Below are 27,411 nucleotides of genomic sequence, written 5' to 3' on the forward strand. Positions count from 1 at the left end.
CACTTCCAAAATGGTGGCATAGGGAAGAGAGCACAAGCAGGGATCAGTTATCTGCCTGAGCAAAGGAAACACATACTGAAAATCAGAGCTTTGGAGGCAGCTGGAATTTGCTGAGCAGGGAAGCAGAGAAGAGGGAGTGTACAGAGAAGGAACCCAAGAAATATGCGTAGGAACCCCTTGAAGTCTGGTCAAATACTAAAATGGACATAAGCAGAACAAGACTCCAAAAGGCTTGGCAGAGAACAGCTACTCGGCTGTAAGGTGAACAGAGATTCTATTCACCTTTGAGATGAACAGATTTTAGAGATGACAAAGATAGATACGGTTTAGAATTCCAACCAGTCCGAGTGGAATGATCTCATTGTGCACCTAAAAATTCTGCTGAGATCCTACAAAGGCCACAAAATAAGGAGGGAGATACTCTATACCCCTCCAAATAAAAGTTAAAATCAAGATTTGATAAGATCAAGCTAAGTCTCCAGTAAAGGAATTGTTGGCCAAAACAAAGCTCAACATTTTTTTTTTAAAGCTAACATAACGCAAACTCTCAACTACATAACAGCCACAATGTTCAGAACATAGACATTTTTGAAACCTACAAAAAGGCAGGAAAATGTGAGCTATTACCAGGAGGGAGAAAAAGTAAAGAGAAACACATCCATGGAAAATACACATGCTGGAATTAGCTGACAAGGACCTTAAAAATTTATGTAGTGGGGCGCCTGGGTGGCGCAGTCGGTTAAGCGTCCGACTTCAGCCAGGTCACGATCTTGCGGTCCGGGAGTTCGAGCCCCGCGTCGGGCTCTGGGCTGATGGCTCAGAGCCCGGAGCCTGTTTCCGATTCTGTGTCTCCCTCTCTCTCTCTGCCCCTCCCCTGTTCATGCTCTGTCTCTCTCTGTCCCAAAAATAAATAAACGTTGAAAAAAAAATTAAAAAAAAATTTATGTAGATAAATTTAGGAAAATAAAGAAAAAGACAGACTGAATGAATGAACAGATGGATAATCTCAGGGAAGAGATGGAAACTATTTTCTAAAACAACTAAAGAGAAATTCAGGAACTGAAAAGTACAATATTTGAAATTCCCTGGATGAGCTTAACACAAGGCAGACACTGAAAAAGAAATGATCAGCGAACTTAAAAATAGATCAATAGACACTATGCAAATTAAACAGAAAGAAGAAGCCATTGGAAAAATACACATCTTTGGTGACTTGGGGAACAGCAGCAAGTGGTCTGATACATGAATAATTGGAATCCTAGAAGAAGAGGAAAGAGATTGTACAAAAAAATGTTTGAAGAAATGTCTAAAAATCTTCTAGTTTTGATTTAAAAAAAAAATCAATCCAGAAGTTCAGGAAGCTACACAAATCCATGCTGGTTACACACAAGGAAAGCCCCACATAAACACATCATATTCAAACTGATAAAAAGCAAGATAAAGAGTAAGTCTTGAAAGAAGCAGGGGGAAAATACACATAGACACTAATGATAAGAATCTCTACATATGTCTTATCAAACACAATGCTACCAGAAGCCAATGTAACAGCATCTTTCATGTGCTGAAAGAATAAAACAGTAAGCTTAGAACTATATATCCAGCATGAGTATCTTTTAAAAATTAGGATGAAATATGGACTTTTCAGATCAACGAAAGCTGAGGGAATTTACTGCCAGCAGACCTGCACTAAAGGAAGTCATTCAGAGAGAAGGGCAAAAATGAAATAATGCCAGAGTGCAACCCGGATTTACACAAGGGAACAGAGATTGCTAGAAACGGTGAATATGTGGGTAAACCACAAAGCTTTTTCTCATTGATAATGTTTAAAAAAAAAAAAGAGCAATAATAATGTATTGTAGGGTAAAAACTTATGTGGAAACAAAACAGGTGACTGGAAGAGGGTAAATGAAAATATTTTGTTATAAGATTCTTAGATTAGATATAAAGAATTATTATATTAAAGCAAGGTACACTGTGAGTAGTTACAGATATGTAAATAGCAGCCCTAAGAAAGTCAAAGTCTCTGTATTAATATTCAAAGTACAGTTCAAGAGAGATCTTTCAGTTCATAAAAAGACATAGGGGTCCTAAATCATTATGTTTCTATGAACAAAAATTCAAAATACATGAAGCAAAATCACAGAACTAAAAAAAGGAATGGATGAATCTATAGTTACAGTTGGAGAATGTATGCCTCTTATCTAGTTACTATTTGGACACTTAAATAAAAAATAATGTGTAGAGAATTTGCAATACTATCACATAATTTAACCAACTACACATTTAGAGAAAACTTCACTTCATTATTCACTGAATAATACACAGTCCTCAGAAGTGCATAGGGACCGTTCACCAACAGACACCATATGCTGGACCCCTAAAAATCTCAATAAATTGAAAGGGACTGAAATCGTATGGAATATGTTATCTGACCACAATGGAACTAAACTAAAAGTTCAACAATAAAATGATACATGGGAAGTACCCACGTATTCAGAAATGAAACAACACACTTCTATATGACCCCCAAGTCAAAAAAAAAAAAAAATCCAAAAGAAGATCTAAAAAAAGATCTAAAAGCTCTTCTTGTGGAAGAGCTGAACTAATGACCATTAAAACCTAATATACCAGCCAAAGAAGTCCTTAGGTGGAGTCCCAGCTCTGGAAAAGAATGCTACAAAATCAGTGAGGTAGAATTTCATCTTTTAAAAAGGATAGAAAATAAGAGTAATTAAACTTTAAGAGGGCAAAAGGAAAGAAATAGTAAAGTGAAGTCAGTGAAATGGAAGACAGTCACACAATAGAGAAAAGCAAAGAAACCAAGAGTGCGTTATTTGAAAAGATCCATAAGATTGACGAATCCTATCTATCCTAATGGACCTCTCCTAGGACTGAGAGGAAGAGAAAGTACTATCAGAAACGAAAGAAGGGATATTGCTACAGAACATACAGATACTAAAAAGTTACCAAGGAATACTATGAATTATTTTATGCCAAGAAATGTGGCACCTTAGATGAAATCCATAATTCCTTGGAAGACAGAATTACTCATAGTGACACTAAAAGAAGGTAAAAGTCTGAAGAGCCTTGTGTCTATTAAAGACATTGAATTCAAAATTTAAAAAGAGCTTCTCACAAGGAAAACGCCAGGCCCAGATGGCTTTACCAGTGACTTCTAGCCACCGTTTGAGGAAGAAATAATACCAGTATCACACAGCTCTTTAAGAGAATAAAAAAGGAAGGAACACTTCCCAACTCATTTTTGAGGCCAGCACTTAGAACAACAGATAAAGATGTTTTAAGAAGAGAAAAATAAAATTCAGGAGGCTGGAGGTAATATCTGAGCTAAGGGAGTGATGGCTTTTGCTGGGTCAATTTTTCCATGCTATAACCCCCAGTTATTCAAATGCCAATCTAGGTGTTGATGTATGGGGATTCTGAAGATGTAATTAATGACCCTAATCAGTTGTATTTAAGTAAGGAAGATTATCCTGGACAATTTGAGTCAGCCTGACTTAATCAGTTGGACATCCTTAAAAACAGGGCTGAGGCTTCTGAGAGAGAGCCAGCGAGAAAAAAAGTTCCCTCTGTGGCTAACAGCTTGGGCACAAGCTTGGGGCCTGCTCATGAGCTCTCCTTCTCTGGTCGAATCCTGACTGATATAGCTAGGGTAGCATTAGAAGTTAGAAAAGTGCACAGAACCCAATTATGCTAGTTTTTTTTTTTTCAATGTTTTTTTTATTTATTTTTGGGACAGAGAGAGACAGAGCATGAACGGGCGAGGGGCAGAGAGAGAAGGAGACACAGAATCGGAAACAGGCTCCAGGCTCCTAGCCATCAGCCCAGAGCCTGACGCGGGACTCGAACTCCCGGACCGCGAGATCGTGATCTGGCTGAAGTCGGACGCTTAACCGACTGCACCACCCAGGCGCCCCAACCAATTATGCTAGTTTTCACAGGCTGTGTTAACAGGAAGGGATTTTTCAGTGTCATTGGATATGAACAGTCATATAACCTGAAGGTTTTCCCAAGAACTTGCTTAATAAATACTAGCTTCTGCCCATCGAAGTAGACAAATAAAATGAGATCATATATTGGTGAGTTTAAAGAAAACTAGAACCACTTTATCTTTGGGAACTATATCCCAGCGACACGGCTGAAATTAAAAATAGAGTATATATTTATATTTATATATGTATATATTTTTCTCCTGCTGTATAACAAATCAGCAAACATTTAGCAGCTTTAAATATAACACCCATTTAATAACACACAGTCTGTAGGTCGGAAGTCTGGTAGGACTCAGGTCCTAGTAGGAGTCACAGGACTGAACCTTACTGGCTGTCAGCTGGGGTCACTCTCATTCCGAGGGGCTGTCCACATTCCTCCCCACATGATCCTCTCTATCTTCAACAGAAAATCCCTCCTCACTTGGAATCTCTGTCATGCCTTGAATCTTCCTGACTTTGAACTCCAACCTCTAGACCCAGGTTTGAAGGGCTCCTGTGAACAGGTCAGGCCCACCTGGCAAATCTTCCCTTAAAGACAACTGTCCCCCATAACTTAACCTAATCACATAGCGAAACCCACCATGTTCACAGTGCTGGGGCTATAAAGTGCATGCACACCAGGGAGCTGGGAAGCTCAGCCCATCTTCAAATTCTACCCACCACAATATCTATATCAATATGTAGTCTAGATAGATGGATAGATAGGTAGGCACACAGAATGTTTATTCATAATGTATGTGTATATTCAAATATGTGTCTACTGGATATAACCAAATTCCCAACTCTAGGCCAGCCAGCCTGTGGTAGATTAAATAACGAAATATTGTCATTGCTGTGATATATGTGTCCTTACATATGTTTCTGGGACATTCTTGCCTGTTCGCTACCTCTAATGGCAATGTAATATCACATGGAATAATGTGTGTGCGGTGATAATAAGAATGGCAAAACTGCATATTAGGATTCCTACAAGGATCAGATTGAAAATGGGGAAGATGGGGTTTTTCATTATTTTGTAGTTGTTATAAGGTGGGGGATGGGCAGAGAAAGAGCAAATGCCTTCAGATAAACAAAATGGGCTTCTCCTGCTCACACCAGGCAAAACTTTCAAACTAACTGGGCAGAAGTAGAATGAATTTGGCAAACGCACGCTTCCAGTTGAAGCCAGACTCCCAGATCATTTCAAGGCTGTGTGAAGTTGGCTTGCAGAGGCAGGGCGGCCGGGGAGAGGGATTCAGTGAGGAGGGCGTGGGGGAGGGGGACGGGTGACTCAAGCTTCCAGGGCTCCCTTTGCTGAGAGGCTCTGTCTCCTCCTGACTGTTCCCTTCATCTCTGAGTCACTGATTGTGAGTGACAGCCAGAGTAAATATAAAGTCCTTTTCTCCTCTTTCCAGCCAGCCGTCCAAACTCCGTTCCCCTCTGGCAGAGAGGCCCCATCCTGGTTGCTGACTGATCTCCCCAGGCCTTGGACAACCTTCCTTCACACTCCAGGCATCAGACTTCATTTTCCTTGCTTTCCCAAGCAGTCTGCCCTGTCGAAGGCCTGGAGGGAAGAGGCCATGCAGGGGAGAGAGGCCAGAAGCTTGCTTCACACTTCAGAGACTTTGGTAAATGAGTTTTTCTTCCCAACAGTAAGAGCACTGGGACGGAGGGGCCATGTCTGTTTGAAGCTTGTAATTCAGACATCCACCTTCCTGGTGAATTCGTGTTGTAATTTTCTCGGAAATCAGAGTAAACTAAACTTAGGAAGGCCTCTGTGCTTTCAAACCGCTCAAGCTAGGTCAGAAACTGAGGTCCCATGATGGCTGCTCCTTCCGGTGGGCGGTTGGCTCCTACCCCTTCCAGTTCCTGAGTCGTCCTGTAAAGCTGTTCTCCCCATTTCATGAGAGTGTTTTTAAGCTTTAAAAAATGTCTCCTTTCTCTTGCTACAAGTCACTGAGGGCTTTGAGGAGCATAATAAATTTTCCTGTGCTTGACATCTAAGAGACTTGGAACAAATGTGCGTGGGCTCAGGAGATGGCAGTGCAGCTGAAAGGCACAGAGCTGCTTCTTTTGTTTTTCTCCCGTGCCAGGGTCCCATCCCTGACTTTCAAACAACGTAATCCCACCCCCGATCACAAACATAGGTAGTAAATCTAGGCCCACCACAGGTGAGGTGTTTTGTTTGAAAACTTCCTGAAATCTCCATTAATGTTCACAGTAAGTCTCTGAACCAAAGATCCCCAGGTCAGTGACTTTCCCCTATTTTTCAGACGATAAACAGGCCAGTAGAAGGGCCAGAATGTAACAACTGAAACAAAAGTCCCAGGAAATCAGAAGACTTACAACAAATGAAGACAAACATTTCCTAGGGAATATAAGAAAAAAATGCAAAGAAGGCTCCATTGTGAAATGCAAAACACCAAGGATTTCTTTCCATTTGTCCAAATGAAAAGAAAAAACCAGCCAATTTTGAAAACAGTTTGACGGTTTCTTTAAATATTAAACATATGCTTGTCATATAATGATCCAGCCGATCCTAGGTATTTTCCCAAAAGCAACAAAAGCATATGTTCACACAAGGACTTGAACGTTGAGTGGTCACAGTGGTTTTATTTGTAAGAGCCACAAACTGGAAGCAATCCAAATGTCCAGCAACAGATGACAGAATAATCAAACTGTGATACATGCATATAATGGAAAGCTACTCAGCAATAAAGATGAACAGCTGATACGTGCAACTACACGGAGGGGTAAAAAAATAATTACGCTAAATGAAAAAAGCCAGACGAAAAGAGATTGTAAATGGTATGCAACCATTTATATAAAATAAAAACTCATCTATACTGGCAGAAAGCAGATCACTTGTTGCTGGGGATGAGGTATGGGCTACCAAAGGCATGAGAAAACTTATGGGACAATGGCCTTAATTGTGGTGATTGTTATATGGATGTCATCAAATTGTACTTTTTATTTATTCATTTATTTTTTTTTAAATTTTTAACATTTATTTTTGAGAGAGAGAGAGAGAGAGAGAGAGAGAGCATGAATGGGGGAGGGGCAGAGAGAGAGGGAGACACAGAATCTGAAACAGGCTCCAGACTCTAAGCTGTCAGCACAGAGCCCGACGTGGGGCTCAAACTCACGGACTGCGAGATCATGACCTGAGCCGAAGTCGGACACTCAACCAACTGAGCCACCCAGGCGCCCCAAATTGTACTTTTTAAATATATGTCCTTTATTGTGTCAATTATCTCTCCATAAAGCTGTAAAAAATAGCAATGATTCTTTCCTTCATTTCAAAATGAAAAGTAAAAAAGAATATGCTGTGTGTCCCCGAGACCTGTGAGATGATTTAGATATCATATACATGTATCATATACATGCAATGACATATACATAGACATAGACGCTTTTGACTTGAATGTTTAGGACTGGTTAGGAAGGCCCAGAGGTCGGAAAAATAATTTCTACTGTTTGGGCTCTCCAAAAATATATAATAATCTGATTGTTCTGAACTTGGAACAAATTTTATAGCTTCATTTGCGATGTTTCCTCACAGATGATGTGCCTGTAGAGTAAGAGATACTGATTTGGTCCATGGGATAGGATCTGTCAGTACTTCCATTGGGAAGTACTTCCATTGGGAAGACCCTTTGCCCTTACACACTTTCCATGGCAGGAGAAGTGACTTACCTGATGGGAGAGATTAAAAGACATGGCCCTCTCTCTGGCTGAGCCTCATGGACACAGGCTGTTATTTTCTTCTGTCTCCCCCTCCTTCTAATGGCAAGTACACCTGGGTTGGGCCCCTTGTCCACCCATCTGATGGGGCTTGAGGTACATTCCAGATCCATCATCCACATGACTATAGGAGTCCCTGTGCCGATGATTTCCCCCCTACCCCTGACCCTTTGTGTAGTAGCAAGGTCTACATTTAAGCTGGGTGGGGGGTGGAAGAGGTCTTTGAAAACAGAGTTTGGCCTCAGGTCTGAATCATATTCTGTAATTTCACTAACAATAAAGTGGATACTATGATTCAACTCCAACCTCTCAGTTGGTTCAAAATCCATGGAGATGGGTGGTGTAATTAGAAGATGGGATCATATCAGGTGGTGCTGTAACCACAGTAGCATTCTGCATGGAATGGAATGATGGGTAGGTTGTCATATTCCCAACAGGAGGGGGACTCTTTCCATAAATAACATAGAAAGTAGGACTTCCAGCTATAAAATAGATCGATGATGGGAAAGTATGGTGACTATAGTTAGTAATGCTGTATTGTGTATATGAAAGTTCTTTGTTCACAACCCCCTCGGGAGCTTCCAGGGTAAAATCTGAAACTGGCCCCCATACTGGAGGGCAGGGAGAGGTGAAGAAGGAGGCAGACCACTCCAGAGCGGTAGGTGGCAGGTTTCTTACGTACCAGGTTTGCCTTGGGCAGCAGTATGTCAAGTGGGTCCTTGTACTCACACGCTAAATCTTAAAAGTTTATAGAGAGGCCTTAACTGGGTTTATTCACACATGCCATGCAAGTATTCTCAACATCACACCATTATGTTAAGGCTGTGTCCTTGGAGCAGGCTCTGAGAGCGGGAAAGGCAAGCCAAACCCACATTCCAAGGACTGGGGAGGGGTGAGGAGCCTCAAATGCCCAGCTTAGGTCTTATGGGTCAACTGGCAGTCACATCCTGTCTGTGACTTCCCCCAACAAAAGTTACTGAAGAATAGATCTTAAAAGTTCTCATCAGAAGAAAAAAATTTTTTGTAACTATGCATAGTGATGGATGTTAAGTAGACTTTCTGTGGTGATCATTTCACAATTACCATGTTCTAGGTTAACTCTATCTCAAAAAAAGAAGAGGAAAAAAGTGTTATTTTTAAAAAGTAAAGCGAAAGGTGAAATCGTTGTCATATTCCTAAATTAACCAGAGTTTCTTCCCCTCATTTGGCATTTTGATATAACAATGATAAAAAGTGTTACACCTTTAAATCAATAGGTTCACAGAAGAGATTAATCGCCCTTTTACGCTAAGAATGCCAATGCTGCCTGATAGTATGCTACAACTATATGTAAAGGTATTTTTTGTCATTCAGTTGCTAAGTTGTTTGAGAAGGATTTAGAAGATGTTGAAGATATATGGGAAGAAATGTTATATAACATTTAAATGAGTAAACTATGAGATTATTTTTCCTGCATTCTTTACGACTTTAGTTCTCTAGAATAAGAAACCTGAGGTCCAAAAATAAAGGGAAGAATTTATTTTTTTTTTTATTTTTTTTTCAACGTTTATTTATTTTTGGGACAGAGAGAGACAGAGCATGAACAGGGGAGGAGCAGAGAGAGAGGGAGACACAGAATCGGAAACAGGCTCCAGGCTCTGAGCCATCAGCCCAGAGCCTGATGCGGGGCTCGAACTCACGGACCACGAGATCGTGACCTGGCTGAAGTCGGACGCTTAACCGACTGCGCCACCCAGGCGCCCCTGTAGTTGTTTCTTATAGAGCTTTACCTTTTCGTTGTGAGTGGGGCAGTCCATGGCAATGTCTTTGGTCTTTCTCTTTTAGGAGTGCTTCCCAGGGTCAAAGGCCTTCTAGTCTTCTTTCTAAGTACTATCATTATTTCAAATGTAACTGATAATTCAAGAGCCTCTCACTTTTAACTCTTAGTGTAACGTATGCGCTGCATCTTGTCATTCCACCTGCCATGGGTTCCCGGCCTCTGGTCTCACCCCAAAGCCAGCCTCACAACACTATTGACTTGTTTCCCCAATTCCAAATCCTATCTGCAAATGTAGATTTTACTAAAGAATTTGTAAGAGGGGTGGAGGAAGTACTTTACATAGCATGATAGATGTGTTTCACTCAAAAATTCCTAGATATCTTCTAATTCTCTCTTCTGGGACTTGCAGTCGCAGAATTTCCTTGCTCTCCTCCAGCCATCTTCCTGTAGGCTCCTCGTCTTCTCCTCTCAATTCATATGCAGAGCAATGTAGTTCTCTCTCTGTTTCCATATTCAAGTTTGCATGGCTCCACAAAACCACTGATAGCGTTGTCAAAGGTATTGTTTCTGAACACAGAGATTTTTGTTTGAACCAAGCAAGCAAATGATTCATCAACCATTTGATGAATAACCAACCAGCAAATGGATAACCAACCATTTTAAAGACAGTGGAATATGGTGAATACTTAATGCAGAAGGAAGCAGGGTAATCAGGGCTGATTAAAACCCATCTTGTCCAGGAGGATAGAGAGGCTTCTTAGAGAGTGACTCCTGAAATCTGTAGAATGAACATGTCTTTAGAATGAACATCTCATGGAAACGTTTGTTCCTGGATAGGCTTCTTCATCTACAAATGGAAGAGGCTGGGAAAGACCTTTGACAGACCATTCATCTGTATGAGGCCACTGTAAGGACCAATGGGACTGTAATTCACATGTCTAATCCTAGAGATCTGGTGGGAGGGTCAAGACCTCCCCAGGAGAGGCCTCATACTTGACCCAGAGTTAGGTGGAAGAGCCAGTATTTTATTTGCTCCGGAAATAGTTTTTAAACAGTTAAGAGTTTGTGTCCAGCAAAGATCTATAATACATGGCAAGACAATGACAATGTGGACCAGAGTCAAAGAACTCCATTTATGTAGGCATTTATTCTAATATCCTTTTCTTTTTATCAACCTGTGTCCTGCCATGATGTGGAGAAAGACAGATTTTCGTGAGGTTTTGCACAAAACTGTAGAGATGACAGCAAGCTTCCTAGCATCTCACCGTCTCCCACCATGATCTTTCCTAGCTTCCCAGTACTTCATCCACTTTTCTCTTTAGCCAGAATGAATTATACAAGAGGCTCAGTCCTACGACTGTGAAGATCCAAGACCTGGCATTTGTCGTGGAGAGGCAACTACAATGGAAGGATGTATTGGTTTCTCGCCATTTTATGTGCAAATGTTGATCATTTCTTCCTGCCAACTACTGAAGATCCTGAAGTTGAGATACGAGCAAGAATCAGCTCCCTCCCTCTGACCCGGGATAAGAACCTAAGCGTCTGCATTTCTCAAAAACACCAGCAGCTAGTTTTTGTGCAAATTAAAGTTTGGTAATCACAATGATAGAAAGATTATGGATGAAAGCTACCAGGAGAATATATTGGGAAGGGTGAGGGAGCAGTGCTAGTACATATGGGCCGAGGATGGTTTGACAGGCTGGATGCACCTTAAGAATAGAGAGAGTTAGTGAGGCAACTTTTGGTGGTTCCTCCAGAACTTTCTTACCCCTTGTCAGATATCTTTGCTGGATTGACATATCCTTGGCTGACTACAAATCAGGTCTGCCACTGTCCCACCATCTCCCTCTTTTCCACAGACACAGAGCTGCTGAGGTGAACTGGTTCATAACCCCTTGAGAGGAGCAGTGATGACACATTTGCATTAACATCTGTCCCTTTATCTTCAGACACAGTCTGGGTGGCCTCATTTAGGTAGATGCTATACACTCGTGTCCTCCTAATTATCTCCTGCAAACTGCGTGTAGTCTTTGCAGCCGCTTCTGGAGTCTCGAGGGGCATCCACCAGGCCCTTCTAGTTCCCTGCCCATCTGTCAGCCTTTCTATCCTCACTCTCAACAGTGGGACTCAGCTGCAGCCACTGCATAGAGGTCAGGGCTCCAGCTGGCCTTTACTTGCTGCATAAGCAAGCCAGAAGCAGGCAACAGTGTCTTGAGTATGTTTCTCTCTGGCTTTGCAAAAGCTCCTTAGAAGTCGAGCCTGATCCAGAACTTTAAGTGTTGTGGTGTTCCTCCCTGGGTCAGAGCCAAGAGGGCTCAGGCCAGGGTTGGTAGCTGTGGGGAAAGAGGACCTTAACGTCTGTTCTGAGGCTTTCTCCTGTCTTGACTTTGTATCACCTTTGAAGCTGAAGTGGGGAATGGTTTGTATCTTGAGATAGATTCTGCACAGTCTCTTAGAGCAGACTCTGCACTGGCTGGCCTCCTATTAGGGTGTTTTTCCCCACAAGGGAGAAGATAGGCATGTAATAACCCTTTAGGGAACAGGGTCAGGCTCTTTGAGCATAAGTGTATTCCCAAGATCTTAGAGCTAAAGAGAAGTTTCCTTTAACCCTAATAAGAGGAATCATGAAAGACTGATGGATGCAGGGAGAAGGGAAGGGAGACGATAACCCAGCAAGCCTAGCCTCTTGGTAACCAGTAATGAGAAGTGTCAGAAAATCTTCCACTATCAGTGCGGCCATGTTATCAGACTGGTGCTCATCTGTCTTGAGTTGGGTTTCTTAGAACAGAGCCCATGAGAGACTCCAGGTTATGGAATTTATTGATGGAGTGCTCTTCAGGAAAAACCTGTAAGTGAGGAAGGGAACCAGAATAGGAAAGGAGAAAGAGTTAAAGAAGGATAAAGTCTCAGCCTGGTCCCTGGGTCCATGGAAAGGAATACTCCCTATACCTCAGCCTTGACTTCACTCCCCAGGGATTCTGCACCTCATTCTTTTTTTTTTTTTTTTAATTTTTTTTTCAACGTTTATTTATTTTTGGGACAGAGAGAGACAGAGCATGAACGGGGGAGGGGCAGAGAGAGAGGGAGACACAGAATCGGAAACAGGCTCCAGGCTCTGAGCCATCAGCCCAGAGCCTGACGCGGGGCTCGAACTCACGCACCGCGAGATCGTGACCTGGCTGAAGTCGGACGCTTAACCGACTGCGCCACCCAGGCGCCCCTGCACCTCATTCTTAACTGCTGCCTCACTCAGCTCCACAAGTTTCGCTGGGTGCTGGAGGTGGGCCAACATGTCCCTGTCTTGAAGAGCTCACAGTGGTCATAAATGACTGTAGGCAAGCAAGTATCTTTGTTCTCGCACTTTTTGCTATCACTGGATTTCTGTACCTTATACTGGGAAGTGAGTTATTTCTAGTGAATCCATCTCTGCTCTTGGGCACATCAGTTCACGAACACATTTCAAACCTAGTTTTCTAATGGTTCTGAAATAACCTTCCTCCCAGATTTTGTTCTGGGCTACAACGGTGGGTTATTATTCCTATTTAAAAAAACCCCTGCAAACATTTACTTCCTTTTTTAAAATCTACTTCTATTTTTAGGAGAGTTTCTCGTAATTTGGTGTTTTAGAAATGATTAACATATTGAGGTTTTCCTATTTCTAACTTAAAGTTAACTTCTCAATCAAAATGAAGGGAAAAAGAAAAAAAGAGAGGAAAAGGAAGCAAACTATACGAGACCTTTAACGATAGAGAACAAACTGAGGGTTGCTGGAGGGAGTTGGGTGGGGCATGGGCTAGATGGGTGATGGGTATTAAGAGGGCACTTGTTATGATGAGCACTGGGTGTTGTATGTAAGTGACAGATCACTGAATTCTACTTCTGAAACTAATATCATACTATATGTTAACTAACTAGAATTTAAATAAAAATATGGAAGAAAAAATAAGATGCTAAAATCAGTAACTATACACCATGATTTGTAACAGGTAGATAAAGTTAATTTTATTTTAAAATTAAAGTTGAAAGCTTTAAATAGTGTCATCTATTTGTTTAGTGTGTGTATTTCCATATACCTATATAAGTATATTATAATTAATGAACAAAGGAAGCCTATGCATGATGAAAAAGAGGGAACTAGTAGCTTAAACCTGATGTTTGGAGAATTTAGTTAGCTCTTAATAAGAGGTCATAAAGAGCTGTTCTCTCCACTTTGTGTAACCTGCCCCCAAAACAGACATTCCTTGTCTCCCCACCCCCACCCCCCCAAATTCTCACTTAAGTGCTGGATAACTTTGTGTCTTTGTGCTGACTTTTGCTATGCTCTTGAATTACTTTATAAGCAAACATCAAAAATTCCTTTGTCTAAAATGTTAAAGCTCCCAGGTTACCTTCTGTGATGTCTATTTTATTTTATTTTATTTAAACTTTATTTATTTATTTTGAGAGAAGGGGGAGAGAAAACACGAGTAGGGGAGAGGCAGAGAGAGAGGGAGAGAGAGAATCCCAAGCAGGCTCTGCACTGTCAGACACAGGGCTCAATCTCACGAACTGCAAGATCATGACCTGAGCCAAAATCAAGAGTCAGATGCTCAACCGACTGAGCCACCCAGGCGCCCCTGCTGTACCTATTTTAAATTGTTGCATTGCCACTCTGGTTAATTAGGGACCCAAGCTATTAGCATTTTTTATTCTCAGGCTCCTATGCTCCTATCCTAATGAAGAGGCCAATCTCCTGCAACAATTTTTTTTTTTTTCTGGATATAATGCAACTTTATTACCTTTAGAAACATCTTTTAGGGGCGCCTGGGTGGCGCAGTCGGTTAAGCGTCCGACTTCAGCCAGGTCACGATCTCGCGGTCCGTGAGTTCAAGCCCCGCGTCGGGCTCTGGGCTGATAGCTCAGAGCCTGGAGCCTGTTTCCGATTCTGTGTCTCCCTCTCTCTCTGCCCCTCCCCCATTCATGCTCTGTCTCTCTCTGTCCCAAAAATAAATAAACGTTGAAAAAAAAAAAAAAGAAACATCTTTTATACATGTGTCTTTTCAGAGTGCAACAACTTTTTTTTAATGTTGCACCCAGTTAACAGGATGGATTGGAAGCCCCTGGAGAGATTTGTAAAGGCTCTCCACAGCTACAATATGTTCTTACCTTCAGGGTAATAATTCAGCCTGACTTATTTAAAAAATATATATGTGCATGTATACTTAGCATAACACTCTCCAGTTCCATCCACGTTGCTACAAAGGGCCATATTTCATTCTTTCTCATTGCCACGTAGTATTCCATTGTGCATACAAACCACCATTTCTTTATCCATTCATCAGTTGATGGACATTTAGGCTCTTTCCACAATTTGGCTATTGTTGAAAGTGCTGCTATAAACATTGGGGTACAAGTGCCCCCATGCATCAGCACTACTGTATCCCTTGGGTAAATTCCTAGCAGTGCTATTGCTAGGTCATAGGGTAGACCTAATTTTAATTTTTTGAGGGACCTCCACACTGTTTTCCAGAGTGGCTGCACCAGTTTGCATTCCCACCAACAGTGCAAGAGGGTTCCCGTTTCTCCACATCCTCGTCAGCATCTATAGTCTCCTGATTTGTTCATTTTGGCCACTCTGACTGGTGTGAGGTGATATCTTACTGTGGTTTTGATTTGTATTTCCCTGATGAGGAGTGGTACTGAACATTTTTTCATGTGCCTGTTGGCCATCTTGATATCTTCTTTAGAGAAGTGTCTATTCATGTTTTCTGCCCATTTCTTCACTGGGTTATTTGTTTTTCAGGTGTGGAGTTTGTTGAGTTCTTTCTAGATTCTGGATACTAGCCGTTTGTCTGATATGTCATTTGCAAATATCTTTTCCCATTCTGTTGATTGCCTTTTAGTTTTGTTGATTGTTTCCTTTGCAGTGCAGAAGCTTTTTATCTCCATGAGGTCCCAATAGTTCATTTTTGCTTTTAATTCCCTTGCCTTTGGAGATGTGTCAAGTAAGAAACTGCTGCAGCTGAGGTCAGAGAGGTTTTTTCCTGCTTTCTCCTCTAGGGTTTTGATGGTTTCCTGTCTCACATTCAGGTCCTTTATCCATTTTGAGTTTATTTTTGTGAATGGTGTAAGAAAGTGGTCTAGTTTCATTCTGCATGTTGCTGTCCAGTTCTCCCAGCACCATTTGTTAAAGAGACTGTGTTTTTTCCATTGGATATTCTTTCCTGCTTTGTCAAAGATTAGTTGGCCATACCTTTGTGTGTGGGTGTGTTTATCTGTCAAAGAATTCTATCATCCTCCATTTCTAAATCTTGTTTGTCACTGCAACAGATTAAACATTCATTTTGTTTTGTCATCAGTAGGTGGTCTCTCTGCTCTCCTCTCACTCTGCCTGAGGGCCTATTATGAGTTACAGACCAGAACCTCCAGCTTCTGAAAGTAACACAAAGAAGGACAGCCTCAGAGCATCGTACGAAAGGCTGCACCAGACAGTCTGATACTGATACTGTAAGGAATATACTCAGGGAAAAGCATCCAGAAGGAATGACACCCATAAATAACCAGGGCAGCTATACCAGCGTATACTGGTTGAAAATCCATTGCACATTTATCACCTCTCCCTTTCCTCTACACCCACAACTTAGATTCAAATATGACTATATGAGATGCTATATCTAACTGTGACAATGTCCTTGACCCTTTGGTCTTCAGCCTTTTTTATTTCCTAATGCATTCATTAACTTAGAGAAAGTAAATCAAATTACCTGTAAAGTCCTACCTTTCTAGGATGTAGGCTTCTGGCTTCTTAATGTTTTGCTGACCTTTGAGGATAATTTTTTTTTTTTTATCACTAGATAGTAACTATTTAGGTTCAACACAAATATATCCAGGCTCCAGGCCAATAAACCAATGCTGATTTGCATGCCTACCCAATTTAATCTTGTTATTATTTTAGTCAATGTAATTTCTCATAAAAATAATTTACTAATGATTTGTACTTTCATTATTCAAAGAGCTCTTATAAGTACAAGTGTCTCTTCAGTGATGTAAAACTTCCTTTTCTTCAAGATTAAATACAAAATTTTAATTAAAATATGCAAAGCAATAAAGTAAAATTCAAATCCCTTTCTGTAGTCAATGAAATGGAATTCAAAGAGAGAGGAATAGTGGATTTTTAAAAAATGATCCATCCAATCTTTTTAAAAATTTCATTAACTTTCAAAAGTAAGTTATCTGAGATAATGTTTCCTCTTAACAGGCAGCAGAGTTTTCCAATAAAGTTGTTATTATTCAGTCAATAGTAAAATAATCAGCTACAGGGGATTTTGCATCCCTAAAATAAATGTCTGGTCTGCTAATGGACACATACCACCTCTTTCTAGGCCACTTCCATGTAATTTTATTTTATGTAGGTATATCTCATCTCGGCGTTCGTTATGGAAGTGGAGACAATTCTCTCATTTTAGGGACTGCGAATATGCCAGCAGCAAGCAACCGTGTCACATAGAACTTCCAGAATTTGCTCTACAGCATTTTAGTGCACACCATCCACACCTGCAATTTCCACCCAAAGTTGCTTGGCCTAAGTTGCCATGAAAAATGTTAAAGTTCACTTGATCCTACATATATATATGTATAAGGGAGAAGTTCTCTCCACCACCACAATTATGCTATTACACATCTTGTGTACTGTGAATAACGAATTTAACTATTCTAAGTGTCTCTTCTTGCACAAAGTCGCCAGCTCCCTCCTTCTTAAGATGCATAAAACCTTAAAAAGCTAATATGTAGTAATTAAAAATTACAAGTAACAGGAGAAGCGTCTGTTGAAGATTAAAAGAAAGAATCGTCTTTGAGAAAATGACTTGTATAGACAATAAAATAAAACTTAAGAAATTGTCATGTTTTATGAAACGGAAGGGGAAAGCTAGCATTATGAAATGAGAGTCACTCTGCCTTCTTCATGAGCACATTAGAATGTTTGCCACATAGTACTCGCTGAATCAATATTTGTCATTTTAATAGTTGAAGAAAAAAATTTCTGAACTAAAAAGAACACCAGGGTATGCATAGCAACACAAAATGCATCCTGGGTAAATTTTGTATTTAAAGAATGAAAGGTAGGTAGATAGATAGGTAGACAAATAGATGAGAGAGAGGGAGGACAGATTTTCTATGAGCATTGAATAAAAGGGGAAAAACTAGAATGGAAATCCGACTGGCCTTGCATCTCCCTGGAAGGAAATACTAGACCCCAAAGTACAATGAAGAAACCTCTATAGACTTTAGGAAAAAGTTTTAACTTTTTCCTAAAAATGGAAGACAGAAAGAGAGAGAGACAGAGAGAGACAGAGACAGAGAGAGAGAGAGAGAGAGGAGATCATGAGTGGGGGAGGGGCAGAGAGAGAGGGGGACATAGAGAATCCCAAGCAGGCTACATGCTCAGCACAGAGCCTGATATGGCGCTCGATACTGTGAACCATGAGATCAGGACCTGAGTGTAAATCAAGAGTCGGATGCTTAACTGATTGAGCCACTCAGGTGCCCATTCTGTCAAACCTTTATGCTTAAAAGCAATAGAAAAATAGTTCAAACATTTTGTTCTTATAATTATTTTTGAAATATTACATAAATATTTTATTCCAGCAGTCTTCAATATAAGATACACTTACCTCAGGAGTATACAAAGATTCTTTAGGGAGATAAATGGGCAAGTTTCATGGGAATCAATTCCTATATCCTGAACATATGCACTATTTATTAGAACTAGTTTGCTTGGTGGGTTTTTCTTTCCAAACTCCCATTTAATGATCACCCTTACCCCACTTGAAAAAATCAAGGTCCACTTCTTACCCACCCAGAAAACTACTACTGTACATGATTGCCCTTGGTGTAAATATCTCTGGCACAATTCAGAATAATGGTGTCAGGATTGAAAAAGTGACCCTAAAGACAGTAAAAACACTTTTGGGGATCAGGGAAGTGATCACTTTGGAGTGATCACTTTGGAGATCAGATGCTGACAAACCGCATCTGTTGTCTTTAATAACCTAAATGGTAAGCTGCTGGATTGCTTAAAAAGTTTCACACTAGTGAATGTGATTTTTGACATATAACATAGAAGTCTAAAGAACTAACGTTATAGAAAAGACTTTCTATTGCAATCTACTTAAACATTATTTTGTGCTTCCTAGAGTTTCATATCAATGTACTGTTTTCAGTCTGACTTCTTTCGCTCAGCATAATACCTTTGAAATTCATCCGTGTTGTTGCATATATCAACAGTTCGCTTGTTTTTATTAATGAACAGTGCTTGATCTTATGGATATACTACAGTTTACTTATCCACCAGCTGTCAATGTACGTTTATGTTGTTTCAGGCTATTATAAATAAAGATGTTATGAACATTCATGTACAAGGTTTTGTAGGGACACATGTTTTAGTAAGTATCTAATATGAAATAACAGTTAATGTTCTTTACTCTTGCATAGATATCTCGAAGTGGCATGAGCAGATCATATGGTAAGTTATGTTTAATATTTTAAGAGGCTGACAAACTCTTTTCCGGAGTGGTTGTGCCATTTTATATTCCCATCAGCACTGTACGAGAGTTCCAGTTCTGCCACATCCCACCAACATTCTGTAAGCTGAAGCAAAAGCAGTGCTTGTAGAAAACGTATAGCTTAAATGCTTATATTAGAAAAAGAAAGTTCTAAAATCAAGCATCGAGTCTTCCAAAACAAGGATCTAAAAAAAAGAGCAAATTATATCCCAAGCAAGCAGAAAGAAGGAATTTATTGACATACAAGGAGAAATCAATGAAATTGAAAATAAAAATAGAGTAGAAAAAAATCAAATGAAACCAAAGGCTGGTTTCATTAACAAAATTGGTAATAAGCATTAATAAAATTGGTAAATCTCAACAAAAGCAAAAATGAACTATTGGGACCTCATTGAAATAAAAAGCTTCTGCATGGTGAAGGAAACAATCAGCAAAACTAAAGGCAACCAATGGAATGGGAGAAGATATTTGTAAATGACATATCTGATAAAGGGCTAGTGCCCAAAATCTATAAAGAACTCATCAAACTCAACACCCCAAAACACCAAATAATCCAGTGAAGAAATGGGCAAAAGGCATGAATAGACACTTTTCCAAAGAAGACATCCAGATGGCCAACAGACACATGAAAAGATGCTCAACATCACTCATCATCAGGGAAATACAAATTAAAACCACAGTGAGATACCACCTCACACCTGTCAGAATGGTTAAAATTAACAACTCAGGCAGCAAAGATGTTGGCTAGGATGCAGAGAAAGAGGAACCCTTTTGCGCTGCTGGTGGGAATGCAAACTGGTGCAGCCACTCTGGAAAACAGTATGGAGGTCCCTCAAAAAATTAAAAATACCCTACAATGTAGCAATTGCACTACCAGCTATTTATCCAAAGGATACAGGTGTCCTGCTTTGAAGGGGCACATGCACCCCAACGTTTATAGCAGCGCTATCGACAATAGCCAAAGTATGGAAAGAGCCCAAATGTCCACTGACGAATGAATGGATAAAGAAGATGTGGTATATATACAAGGGAGTATTACTCAGGAATCAAAAAGAATGAAATCTTGCCATCTGTAACTACATGAATGGAACTAGACTGTATCTTGCTAAGCAAAATTAGTCGGAGAAAGACAAATATCATATGGCTTTACTCATATGTGGAATTTAAGACACAAAACAGATGAACATAAGGGAAGGGAAGCAAAAATAATATAAAACCAGGGAGGGGGACAAAACATAAAAGATTCTTAAATACAGAGAACACACTGAGGATTGCTGGAGGGGTTGTGGGTGGGGGGATGGGCTAAGTGGGTAATGGGCATTAAGGAAGACGCTTGTTGGGATGAGCACTGGGTGTTATACGTAGGGGATGAATCACTGGATTCTACTCCTGAAATCATTATTGCACTATATGCTAACTAACTTGGATGTAAATTAAAAAAAAAAAAATTGGTAAATCTCTAGCCAGATGTACTAAGAAAAAAAAGTGAAGATACAATTTAACAACAGAAGGAATAAAAGAGAGGCCACTGCTACAGATATGACAAAACACTAAAAAGATACTTAATTCATCTGTCACAAAGATGACATTGAGGGAACTAAAAAGATATGGGAATATTACAAAAGATAAAAAGATTATAAGGGAATATTATAAAAACACTATGTCTATAAATTTGACAACCTAGATGAAATGGATCAATTCTTTGAAAGACACAAACTATCAAAATTCATTCCAGAAGAAGGGCAGATAACTTGAATATTGCTGAATTTATTGAAGAAATTGAATAAATTATTGCTAATATTGTTTTAAAGCAATAAAGAAGACTCCAGGCCCAGAAGATTTCACTGGCAAATTATACCAAACATTTAAAGAAGAAATAATACTAATTCTACGCAACTGTTTGAGAATATAGAAGAAAAGCAAACTTCTCAAAGACAGAAGAAAGAAATCTGCAGGTCAATATCCCTCGTGAATATAGATAGAACCCCCCTCCAAATATTAGCAAATCAAATTCAGCTCTACAGAAAAAGGGTACTGCATCACAATGAAGTGAAGTTTATTATGGAAATGCAAGGTTGGGTCAACGCTGAAGAATCAATACCATTTACCATGTTAACAGACTCAAGAAGAAAAGTCCTATGATAATCTCCATAGAGACAGAAAGAGAATTTGATGTTTCCATCCCAGTACTACCTAGCAGTGACCTCAGGCCAATGTACTTCTCAGAGCAGAAAGACCCTGTCAGCCGGTCAATACTTCCATGGCCAGAGGTGAGCTATGTTTGCTTATGTGTTCTAAGAAATAAGGACGGCCTGGGTATAAGGATATCACCTGGACAATAATCTTTTCAAATCAAGCTCCTTGAGCCCTCTCTCATGAATGGAGAACAAGGCGAGGCAACAGGTGAGAAGGCAAGGACCTTTTTAACAAAACATTTCTGCCCCTGTCATCAACATTTTGCAAAGAGCTGAGTTTTAAGAGAAATGGAACAAGAGAGGAGATCAGAATAGCTCAAGGGCCATCAAACTTCTTTTGATAATGTTTTAACGAGATTTGTGAGTCTCATTTTGTGGCTTAAATAAAAGTCCTTCCGTCGAGAATTTGAATAGTTTTCTTAGACTTCATCTTTTGTTATGAGACAACAGAAGGCAGTGATGAGTCCCAAGCATTTTTCTTGGGAAATTCTTTCTCTTTTCTTTGGGATGTTTCCCCCCTTTGGCCTTTGAGACAACAGCTGTGGAATGTCCTCTAGTAATACCTGGAGAAGAGCTCGTGGTGGATCTGTTCTAATTATAATAAGGGCTTGAACCTGGGGTGCCTGGGTGGCTCAGTCAGTTGAGTGTCCGACTTTGGCTCAGGTCATGATCTCACAGTTCATGAGTTCCAGCCCCACGTCGGGCTCTGTGCTGACCGCTCAGAGCCCCGAGCCTGCTTCGGATTCTGTGTCTCCCTCTCTCTCTGCCCCTCCCCTGTTGGTGCTTTGTCTCTCCCTCAAAAAGAAATCAACATTTTTTTAAAAAAAATAAGGGCTTAAAACTAATTGCAGCCCTACTCTCCATTCATTTGCTCATTGTTCACAGTGAAATTCAAAGTTCTCATCCTGGCTCACGAGGCCCTACGGCTCTAGCCTCTTCCCTTGTAACTGTGTCCTTTCTTCTCCTCGTTCTAGTCACTATTTCATAAAGCCTTCCTGAAATTTGCCTTCAGACACGCTGTTCCCTCTATGGGACATGCTCTTCCCTTCATTCCCCACCTGCTTACCTCCTATTCATGCTTCAGGGGTCGCCTAAAGGTCCTCCTCAGAGATAACCTGCCCCTAGCCCACCACCCCAAGTAGGAAATGTTCTCCCCTACACTTTCTCTCAGCACCCCTACTACGGCTTCATTGCACTTAGAATGATTTGCTGCTTTGTACGCATTTGGGATCTCGTCCTTGGCACTTCTCCCACTAGGCTGTAAATTCCATGCAGGCAGAAGCAATGTTCACCTTACTTTTTTTTTTTTTTCCAGAAAAATTTAACAGGTTTATTTATAATTGTTATACAGTTGAACTTGTTCACAGAAGCATTTTGACTTGCATTAATGCTTTCTGTCCCGCATTTATATTAAAAATTCACCCACAAATGAAAATGGAAAAACTGCCAATACCTGACTTGTGTCCCCTATTTTTCCACTCGCAATCGTGTACTTAGGTACCCTTTGGCCCCATGGGGAAAAAATATCTAATGTGTGGAACTATCAATAACAGGAAGAAGAGATCTATCTATCTATCTATTTATTTCTAGGAACGAAACGATTTCCATCATAGCACCATCTTTTTTAAAATTTTTTTTTCAACGTTTATTTACTTTTGGGACAGAGAGAGACAGAGCATGAACGGGGGAGGGGCAGAGAGAGAGGGAGACACAGAACCAGAAACAGGCTCCAGGCTCTGAGCCATCAGCCCAGAGCCCGACGCGGGGCTCGAACTCCCGGACCGCGAGATAGTGACCTGGCTGAAGTCGGACGCTTAACCGACTGCGCCACCCAGGCGCCCCCATCATAGCACCATCTTAAGCACGCGTTCCTCTGTGCAGTGCGCTAGCTGGGTGTCTTTTGGCGTAATTATTACACGTTCGGCATGGACAGCCCACAGGCTGGTATCTTCAAACAGCCCCACCAGATAGGCCTCGCTTGCCTCCTGCAAAGCACCAAGAGCTGTACTCTGGAAGGGCAGAGGTGTTTTGAAGTCCTGAGCAAGTTCTCGCGCCAGGCGCTGGGAAGGAAGTTTGCGAATCAGACGTCCTGCGGGCGTCTGAGAACGTCTCATTTCGCAGGATCAGGCCCGCGACCACGCGGTTTCTTCACCCCTCCAGTAGAGGGCACACTTTGGCCAGCAGCTTTTGTAGCCGGTTGCTTCCTCTGTGCTTTACCACCGGCGGAGTTGCGGGCAGTCAGCACGGTGTAGAGACCCCTTCCTTGATTCTCCTCCTTGGACAGCAGCGACCTGAGCCGGAGGGGGCGCGGGTGTTAGGGAGCCAAGGAAGGCACAGCGGTAGCGGCTGCAAACATCGCAGTGTTCGCTTCATACACACACTCCATACATACACTCCAGTGTGTAAACAAGTACTACCACATAGTAAGCGCTCAATAAATCCTTACTGAATAACTGTCGAATGGACTTCCATTATTCTTCTGGACTGTCCTACTTGATCCAGAGTGAATACTCCGGACTTAAGCCCGGTCGAAATATATTATTGTAATTAAAAACTTTTAACAACACGGCATACCTATTAAAATCACATGCACTATTAGAATGAAAATGAAATTAGTGTAGTCTAAAAGAAAAAGGCACGGTTTTGAATGTTGAGTTACCTTGGAGTGCTGGAGAGGCAAGCAACCTCACCACCTGTGCCATTTGGCATTGCCATCATGGGTTGCTACCAGGTATGATCAGATAGCTTAGAAAGAAGTCGTTCTGCAAACAATTTCCACTGATTTGTTTTCACTTTTCTCTACTTTTCCCACCCATTTCCTAGTAAATGCTCATGCAATGGGAAACAATCATTTTATTTTTCTAGTAGCCTACTCTGTGCTTGATGAAGTGATCAGCACAGGGAATCCAAGAAGTGTATGTAATACAGGCTCTCTCGTCTCCTGCTAAAAATAGGATGATATGTTGGTTTCATTTGTTATATTCTAATTTTTTCCATTTTAAAAAGCGCCCAGAGTTGGGGTAAGGAGGTTGAAATACCCAGTCTGTCTTTGCCTTGGCAGCTGAGCTACACATCCGTACCTTTCATTTTTCAGTTGCTGGACCACTACTGTGTCTAGCTACGGAGTGACAATGATAAGGAAATTAATAATGTTGACCATTTTGCTCCTAGACTAATGGTTTGTTTAATTAATTGGTTGCCAGGCACAGCAAACAGTATTTCGATGTCCCAAGTCATCCATAATGGGGACGGCATCTCTAATAGACTCAGGATCCAAGAGGTAAAGGAGACTGTATTTGAAATCAGGCCAACTACAATGACAGCATTATAACTTCAACATGAAGACATATGGTTTGATAAATAATTTCGGGACACTGATTCATAATGTGAGATTGGAATGGCTCCAGGAAAAATCAGAATCAGGTTATCCTAGCCAAAATGTAAAGAAGAATGTTTGGATTCTTGTAAGAAACAAGGCCTGATGAGTATTTCCAGTATCCAAGGCATCCTTCTGACCAATGAAATGGAAAGGGGAAGTGAATTGGAGTCACTTCCTTTGCAGCCTTCTTGGGACAGAAGGAAGAGGCTATTGGCATGGGACCTGAAGTGGAAGAAAAAACATAAAAAGCCTGCATGATACTAGGACCCAGAGAATTGGAAAAATTAGCAACCATGGCTAAGAGCAAGACAGAGAGAGAAAAAGATAGTGACAAAAGCCATCTGGTCACAGGGGGGACCAAACTGAGTGACATGGTAGAATTCTGTGCTCATGGACAGCTGAGGATCTGAATGGGGCCCTACGGAGAGGTGAGGTAAGTAAATTTTGCATGCTTTTGTCACCCAGAAATTCCCAGTGGCTCTTTTCAAACTGCATGCTTAATGTTTTATATGTGTTGTGTGTATATATGTAAATAATATATATAAAATATATATATTTGTGTGTTGTGTTATATAATACTACATATATATACTATTATGTGTATATGTAATATAGAGATGTTATATATAAATAAATGTAGTACTCTATGTTATTTAGATAGTGCTTACCCAATGTTTCAAATAATCTTCCAAGTGGTTGGGACAGGGGGTTGTGGTATCTGGCAGCATTCTATGAAAATCATTAACTGTTTTCTCTTTCATTCCTTTCTTTTCTAGAGTAACACCAGATTTATTCCCTTTTTAATAAAGCATGATTCTGCCCAACCCCAAGTCCCTGACTCTCCCTTCTTTCCATGAGGCGGACCCAGTTCCTTAAGTGAAGTACAGAAATAACTATTGCTACAATTGTATACACAGTTGAGTTATATCAAGTGGCATGTAGGAATATTCAGAGTTCTTTACGTTCATTCTTTGGGGAAACAGAGCCGTGCTTTAGGCTGGTATAGTCAATGTTGGTGTTTCCTGTCCCAGAACCCCTTAATGGAGCCAATGGACCCATCCCCTAGCGGGTGTGTGCCCTCTCACATGGCTCTCCACTGTCCCCTTCCCTGGAGAAGAACTGTTTTTGGCCGAGGAGAGCTCTTTCTGGAAATGCCCGGGAGGTTGTGTCCTCTGCATCCCCATGATTGATTCATATGTGGTTAAACAACTGAGTTGTTTAAACTACAGAGGTCTGAGCGGGGGACTACAGGAAATATAAAAACGACATTGTTTCTTCCCCAGAGGACCATCCTTCACCACTTAACTGAATGACCTACCTGGGGTCATTCTTTTGCCCAAAGGGGTGAGGTGTAACATCAACATTGACCCTTACCTCCACAATGGGGAGCAGGCAGACAACTGGCTGAGCAAACAGCATAGAGTATAAAACCAAAGCGAGGGACTCTTAACTATACAGAACAAATGGAGTTTCGATGGAGGGAGTGGGTGGGGTGATGGGCATTAAGGAGGGCACTTGTGATGAGCACTGGGTGTTGTAAGTGATGAATCACTAAATTCTGTTCCTGAAACCAATGTTACACTCTATGTTCATCAACCAGAATTTAAATAAAAACTTGAAACAAAAAAATAATAATAAAAGCTAACCACCACCCCCCACCACCACCACCACACACACACCACAATGGCAAGAAAAGCCATTTCTGGGGGAAATAAATAACCAGCAGCAAGAACTTTGGAGACGACATGGAAGGACACTCCATGGAGGAGACTCAGCACTTAAAACTACATCTGGAAAATCTTAGAATCAGACCTAAAATTAGCTGCAATTGGTAATAAGAACCTTCACATAAAAATAACAGTAATAAAAAGTAATAACAGTTATTGTTGATTGAGCACCTGCTGAGTCTGGGGCTCTGGGAGGCTCTCTGCCAGGTTCCTTACAGTTATTCATCATAATCCCTGCAACAAATGTGTAAGGCTGGAGTGAGGCCAGCGCCTGCCTCCAGCCACAGCGCCATATTGCCCTGTTCTTATTCCGGTACAAACTTGCATGGGAAAGAGGGGTGTGGAACATGTAAAAAAAGAGAAATGGAACCCATAGTATCATTTCCTTCTTAGCACACAACACAGTGAGTGCCTGGCTCTGGTAGTCACTCAATAAATTTTTATGGAATGAATGAAAGACCGGAAATTTACATACCAAAATTTTAATAATACTTAACTTTGGATGGTGGGGCCAGGAGGTGCACTTTTGTTTGTGTGCCCTCAAGCTTTCTGCATTAAATGAATTCTTTCATAAGCTGGAAAATTATGAGCATATATAACTACATGCCGATACTTAAATATTTTGGAAATTATGATCAAATTATGTATACCAAAAAATGCTTTAATGAAGAGAATTTTTTAGTTTTTCCGTGTATCCCTTTAGGCTTTAATTTATTAGTACACATAAATCCAAAGTTGCATAAATGGCTCTTAGAAATTAACTGTGAGCACCAACTATGGCAATCTGCATTATGCCATTATGACTCCAACTGAGTCCCGAGTTGAAGTGTGCTTCAGCTGTTTCCTGGGGGAGGGGGCCACGGTTTAAGACATCTCTTCTCTATGAAAAGGGAACTTTTACTTTCATCTCTGGCCATACAAACGTCCCCATAAGAGAGAGTCCTGGACATGTTCTTTAAATCATGGGCCTGTTTTTCATCACAACCGGCAACAAACAAAAGAAATCTCAGCAAATGTGATGGCAGTCAGATTCAAAAATTAGGATTCTAAGAAGTCTACTTAGATTAAAATATGCC

At 40.7% G+C, this 27,411-nt stretch overlaps 1 pseudogene; it reads right to left on the reverse strand.

The window, feature by feature from the left end:
- Nucleotides 1-15,749: 15,749 nt before the first annotated feature.
- LOC121034015 (histone H3.3-like) lies at nucleotides 15,750-25,792 on the reverse strand (annotated as a pseudogene).
- Between the last annotated feature and the right edge of the window lie 1,619 nt (nucleotides 25,793-27,411).

Source organism: Herpailurus yagouaroundi, unplaced genomic scaffold (assembly GCF_014898765.1).
Source record: "Herpailurus yagouaroundi ecotype Mexico unplaced genomic scaffold, PumYag 159, whole genome shotgun sequence".
Classification (NCBI taxonomy): domain Eukaryota; kingdom Metazoa; phylum Chordata; class Mammalia; order Carnivora; family Felidae; genus Herpailurus; species Herpailurus yagouaroundi.